Source organism: Octopus bimaculoides, chromosome 27, assembly GCF_046866305.1.
Source record: "Octopus bimaculoides isolate indiv1 chromosome 27, ASM4686630v1, whole genome shotgun sequence".
NCBI classification, from domain to species: domain Eukaryota; kingdom Metazoa; phylum Mollusca; class Cephalopoda; order Octopoda; family Octopodidae; genus Octopus; species Octopus bimaculoides.
In genome coordinates this window covers 8337005-8343004 of record NC_142954.1, presented here as the reverse complement: position 1 = coordinate 8343004, position 6000 = coordinate 8337005, and the positions used below count along the sequence as shown (strand labels likewise).

The 6000-nt window shown below is 46.0% G+C and overlaps 1 protein-coding gene across 5 annotated transcripts in view; it reads left to right on the top strand.

Annotated features, from left to right (window-relative positions):
- Window positions 1-6000, top strand: part of LOC149130841 (anosmin-1-like) — a 779297-nt gene that overhangs the window by 185516 nt on the left and 587781 nt on the right. The window lies entirely within an intron of this gene.

Sequence of the window (6000 nt, the reverse complement as noted above, 5' to 3'; positions counted from 1 at the left end):
TTCCAGTTTTTTTCCCCCCTTTTTTTCTTTTTTTCCTTTTTTCCACGTCCAATTTTCTCATCACGCTTGTTTTTTTTCCACCACACCTTTTGTAATTCTCCTTCCCACGTCTAATTTTCTTTTCTCTCTCGTTCCATCATGCCTGACTACAAATCTTTCCAACTCACTCTCCACAACCGCCTAAAACTATACCTCCGCACACTTCCCTCTCTATACTTTCAACCTACTATACGACTCTCCTTACTCATATTCAAGAAGACTCGTTTCTCTAGTCATATTACGTTTCTCAGTCGCTGCTTACATCACCGCCTCATCCCTAAGGGTTTCCGCCTCCATTTCCACCCCACTCTCCACTCCTCTACCACCATTCTACCCATACTCCGCACCACATCCTACCGCCTTATGCGGGCCACCATTCGCTCCAATCTCTCTAAAATCCACACTATCGACCGCCTTCTTCCTCCAGCCTTTTCCATATTTTTCTCCTCTCTGTCACCCTCCCATGCTCACAATACATTGCGCTTTATCATTCAACTTAATCATCTCTTTCATGCATTTCTTACCGACACTAAGCTCCGCAAACTTCACTCACTCCTCCATTCCTCTACACCCGATGCCACTACCCCAACCCCTCCACCACCCTTCTACCTCCCTGATGTGCATTCCCCACCCACACCCAACCACCCTGCCTCTCCCACACACACTCCACCCCCTCCCTCCCAGCCCTCCACCATACCGACCGCCCCTCCTAACCCTACTTCATCCCCTCCTACTTCTATTCCACCCACCCCTTCTCCACTTCAGCCTGTCGTTACCATTCCCCCAGATCTTCCTCTCTCTGAGGCGGAGCGCTCCGTCCTCAATAGGGGTCTGCGCTTCATCCCACTCACTCCATCCTGCAAGGAATTTCAAACCCGTGTTGATGTCCACAGCTTTGTGCGCCGCGTTAGGTTGGGTGCGCTTTTCCATAACACACCACCCGCACCCAACGAGGACTGCTTCACTGACCTGGGCCGACGACCATCCCAGTGGACGCCTGCTCCTGGCCAGTTCCAGGCAGTTGATCTTTTCGCGGGCGCCTGCCAACGCGCTGTGGGCCGGTTTAACTTTTCCAGGCGTCCATCTCGACTCAACATCTCCCCAGCCGAACTCTCGGCCCTTCGATCCCTCCGACGCCGCACGGACATCATCATAAAACCGGCTGATAAGGGTGGAGCCGTGGTAGTATGGCGCGCGGACCTCTACGAGGCCGAAGCTCTCCGTCAACTTCGAGATACCTCATTCTACCGCCCTCTGCCCTCCGACCCCACGCCCAGCTACCAACAGACTGTGTCCTCCACTATCCATGACCTCATCCTCTCCTCCCATCTCCCCGCCACCGCCTCCAACCTTATTGTTCGTACCCCACGCACCCCCACCATTTACTTCCTCCCCAAGATCCATAAACCGAACAACCCTGGCCGCCCCATCGTCTCCGCCTGCAACTGCCCCACCGAGCTTATCTCAAAATACCTAGACCGGGTCCTCGCCCCCCTAGTGGCTTCTCTCCCTTCCCACATTCATGACACTAACCACGCGCTTCGTCTATTCAACTCTTTCTCTTTCCCTCCCGGCCCTTCTAAGCTTCTCTTCACTCTAGACATCCAGAGCCTCTATACAGTGATCCCCCACGACGAGGGGCTGTGTGCCCTGAAGTTTTTTCTAGACCAACGCCCCAACCACAACCCGACACCTCCACACTCATTCGTCTGGCCGAACTTGTCCTATCTCTCAACTGCTTCTCGTTCGCGGGAGATATCTACCAGCAGTTCTCGGGAGTGGCCATGGGGACGAGAATGGGCCCCAACTACGCGAACCTCTTCGTTGGTTATGTTGAGGCCCAAATATTCTCCAGTTTCACTGGTCCCACTCCCGAACTATACGGTCGGTATATCGACGACTGTATCGGTGCCACCTCTCTCTCCCGCGAACATCTTGACTCGTTCCTCTCTTTCGTTCAATCTTTCCATCCTGCCCTCCACTTCTCCTGTACTGTCTCTGACACCTCTGTCCCCTTTCTCGACATTTCGGTCAGCATCCTCCACTCCGCCCTTAGCACCTCCATCCACTACAAACACACAGACTCACACTCCTATCTCAACTTCTCCTCCTCCCACCCTAGACACACAAAACTTTCCATCCCCTATTCCCAATTCCTCCGTCTACGCAGACTTTGTAGCGACAGCCATGACTTTGAGACTCAGTCTCAACTCATGGCTCACCACTTTAGCCTGCGTGGATATCCACCCACCACCATCCACACCGCCCTTGCCAGAGCACGTTCTGTGGACCGTGCATCTGCTCTCTCCCCCCGAACCCGCCCTGCCGTTTCTCGCCTCCCTTTTCCCCTCACCTACCATCCCACCACCCTACCCCTCCAACGCTCCATTCTCCGAGCTTTTCGGCGCCTCCAGTCCGACCCCTCCACCTCCCACATCTTCCCTAATCGACCCCTCCCCTCCTTCAAACGAGCCCACAACCTACGGGACCTCTTGGTCCACAGCTTCTTCCCCAACCCAACCTCCCAACCTGGCTCTTTCCCCTGCTCCCGTCCACGCTGCCGCACTTGCCCTTACCTCTCCAACACCACCCTCCTCACCAGCACCCATCACCGACCCTATCGCATCACCGACTCCTTCACCTGCACGTCTACCAACATCATATATTGCCTCTCCTGCTCTCTCTGCCAATCCCTGTACATCGGACAAACGGGGCGGCGCCTGGCCGACCGATTCGCGGAACACCTCCGAGATATCAACGTCGGCAATGACTCCCCGGTGTCACGCCACTTCCGTTCTGCCGGCCACTCCTTGCGGCAACACCTGTCTGTGTTTGGATTGTCCATGCACAGGGGCCATCCGGACTCCCGTTTGCGCCGTGAACAGGGATTAATCTTCTATCTTCGCTCCTTTGCGCCACATGGGCTCAACTCCCCTCCACTCTTCATCTAACCCCCTCCTCCTGTCTCTCTCCCCCACCCTCCCTCCTACCACCCATCTCTCCCCTCCCCCACCTCCTGCTCCGACTCCTACTTTTTTGTACCTCTCTTCATACTTCTCTCCACTCCCACTTCTCTTCACCCCTACTCTTTCTCTCCTCTCTCTTACTCTCTCTCACTCTCTTCTCTCGTACTCCCCCTCCCCCACCCCCCTCTCCCGTACTCCCCCCTCTCTCACTCTTACTCTCTACACTCTTACTCTCCTACTCTCTACACTCTTACTCTCTTACTCTCTCACCCTTACTCTCTCACTCTCTTCCCCTCTCTCTCACTCTCTTTCTCTTCCTTTCTTCTTCCCCCCATACCCCTCTTCCCTCTCTCTCACTCTCTTTCTCTTCCTCTCTTTCTCTTCCTCTCTTTCTCTTCCTCTCTTTCTCTTCCTCTCTTTCTCTTCCTCTCTTTCTCCCCCCATACCCACCTTCCCCCTCTCTCAATCCCCCTTCCCTCTCTTATACCCACCCTCTCTCCTCTCTTCCTCTCCCCTCCCATACCCATCTTCCCCCTCTCTTACATCCACCTTCCCCTTCTCCCTCCTCGTCAACACCCCCTCATAAGCTCATCCCACCACACCCCAACACACTCCTACTCTACCTTCCCACTCCACCCCATCCAATTCCTTACACCCACCACCCACCCCTACCCACATACCCCACCCTACCCACATACCCCTACCTCTACCCCACACTCCACCCATGCCTTCCCCACCTCCCAACACCCTCACATCACACCACACCAATACCCTTGCATCACACCACGCACACCACACCAATACCCTCGCATCACACCACGCACACACTACAACTGACCAACTACTTTCTTCCTTTCTCCCTTCCCCCATTTTCACACTACATACGTCAAGATCACCAGCAGTCTACCTCCCACACACAGCCCCTCGTTCCCGATCACCGTTTGTTATCTCCCCCTTTCTTAGCTCTCCTGAAATAAGAATTTCTAACTTCCGGTCAGTCATTGTTATGATCGGCCATTATTATGATTGACCGTTGACTGAACACTATTCAATTTTTTTTCTCCGTGTTTTTCTCCTTGTCTCCGTATTCTTTCTGTTGAAGAGCGTAGCTCGAAACGTCAAAAACTTTCCGTATTCCCGAGCGTCATACTAATATATACTTTTGTTATTTACACCACCTGTCCTCGTCTGTTGTTATTTTTTGTATATTCTCCCATATATATATATATACATATATATACATGTATATGCTTATATACACATATATATACATATATACAGATACATATACATATACGCACACACACACACACACACACACACACACACACACACACATATATATATATATATATATATATATATATATATATATATATATAGTCACAAAATACACAATTTAAAATTTTGTTCTAGGCTGCAAAAGGAAGTTCTTATGAAAAAACCGAGAGAGTTTGAAGTTATATGACCAAATATGTTGTTTATTGTTTAACCATTAAATTGATATACATATGTATACATACCTATACATATATGTATATATATACATATATATATTTGTGGTATTTTTATATAATATATATATATATGCATATATATATTACTGGTATTTTTATATAAGGTTATGGCGATCACCGTGCAATGACTAAAGAAAATGCTCTAATAAAAAGGCATATAAGCCCTCTTTTTTTCTGTCGAGGGCTTATATGCCCCTTTATTAGATTATTTTCCTTAGTCATTACACGATGATCGCTATAAGCTTTAAGCTTGTAAAAATTAGTGTATTAAATATTAGGTTAAAAAAATCTTCTTACAATGAATAATTAGAAAGCTGCTCGTCCGACTTGAACCATATTTTCTGCAGAAACTTGACACGCATTGTCCCACTGTACCAAAGCAATCCTTCGCATTTCTTTAGCCATTTCAGAAGCTTGTTTACTTAGAAACGCGGAGGCATGAAATATTATTTTTAATGGTGAGCTCGAAGTAGATAAAAACAATGTTTTATTTTATAGAAATCTGATTGCGAAGTTGAATATAAAATGAACAGAAATAGAGAAGGATTAAACTTGAAATGCAATTATCAGAGAATCGTCAGCCGGTTGAGCAAAATATTTTGCGGTTCCTAATCGCAGTTCTCTACATTATGAGTAAAAATCGCACCGACGTCAATGAAGACTTCCATCAGTCTACCCAAAGTGGAATCATTGATAAAGCATAAGAGATATAAATATGTATATATACGAAGGGTTACTGAGAAGTTCCTGGCTTTGGGTAAAAGAAAATAAGAAGGATGAGTTAATTATGATTTTATCTAACCTATTCCCCACTCGGATGCAGTGGTCCATCCGTTTCTCTAAGTCCTGTGAAAGAATACGGAAGGATGTGCCTAGAAGCCAGGCCTTTCGCGATATCCTTAAAACCAAGGATTTTTCAGCAAACCTAGTATATATTGGGAAAAAAGGTTCACAAGCAAATTCAAAGACAGTACGTGAATATGAGGTAAGCGAAATTAAAGAACATGTGACAGCAAACATATGAATTTCAGAGGCAAATTAAAATTTGGCCAGAAAGTCTACGTGAAATTAATATTTATATAAGAAACAATACAGACTCTAAATATATTCAATTCTTCAAAATGTGACGGAGAACGTCTGGAAACTTCGGATATGGATTTAAGAACTCTATTGTTTCAAATCAACTGCAAACGGCTGATAAGAAACTATGAAAAAATCGCAAAATAAAAAATAAAAATTACTATCGTCATGTATTTAATGAAACATGAATAAAAGAAAATGCCTTCATTGCATAAATCAATATATATATATATATATATATATATATATATATATATATATATATATATATATATGTATGTATATATATATATATATATATATATATATATATATATATATATATATATCAATATATAAACATATATGTATGTATAATATATATATATATACATATATATATATATATATATATATAT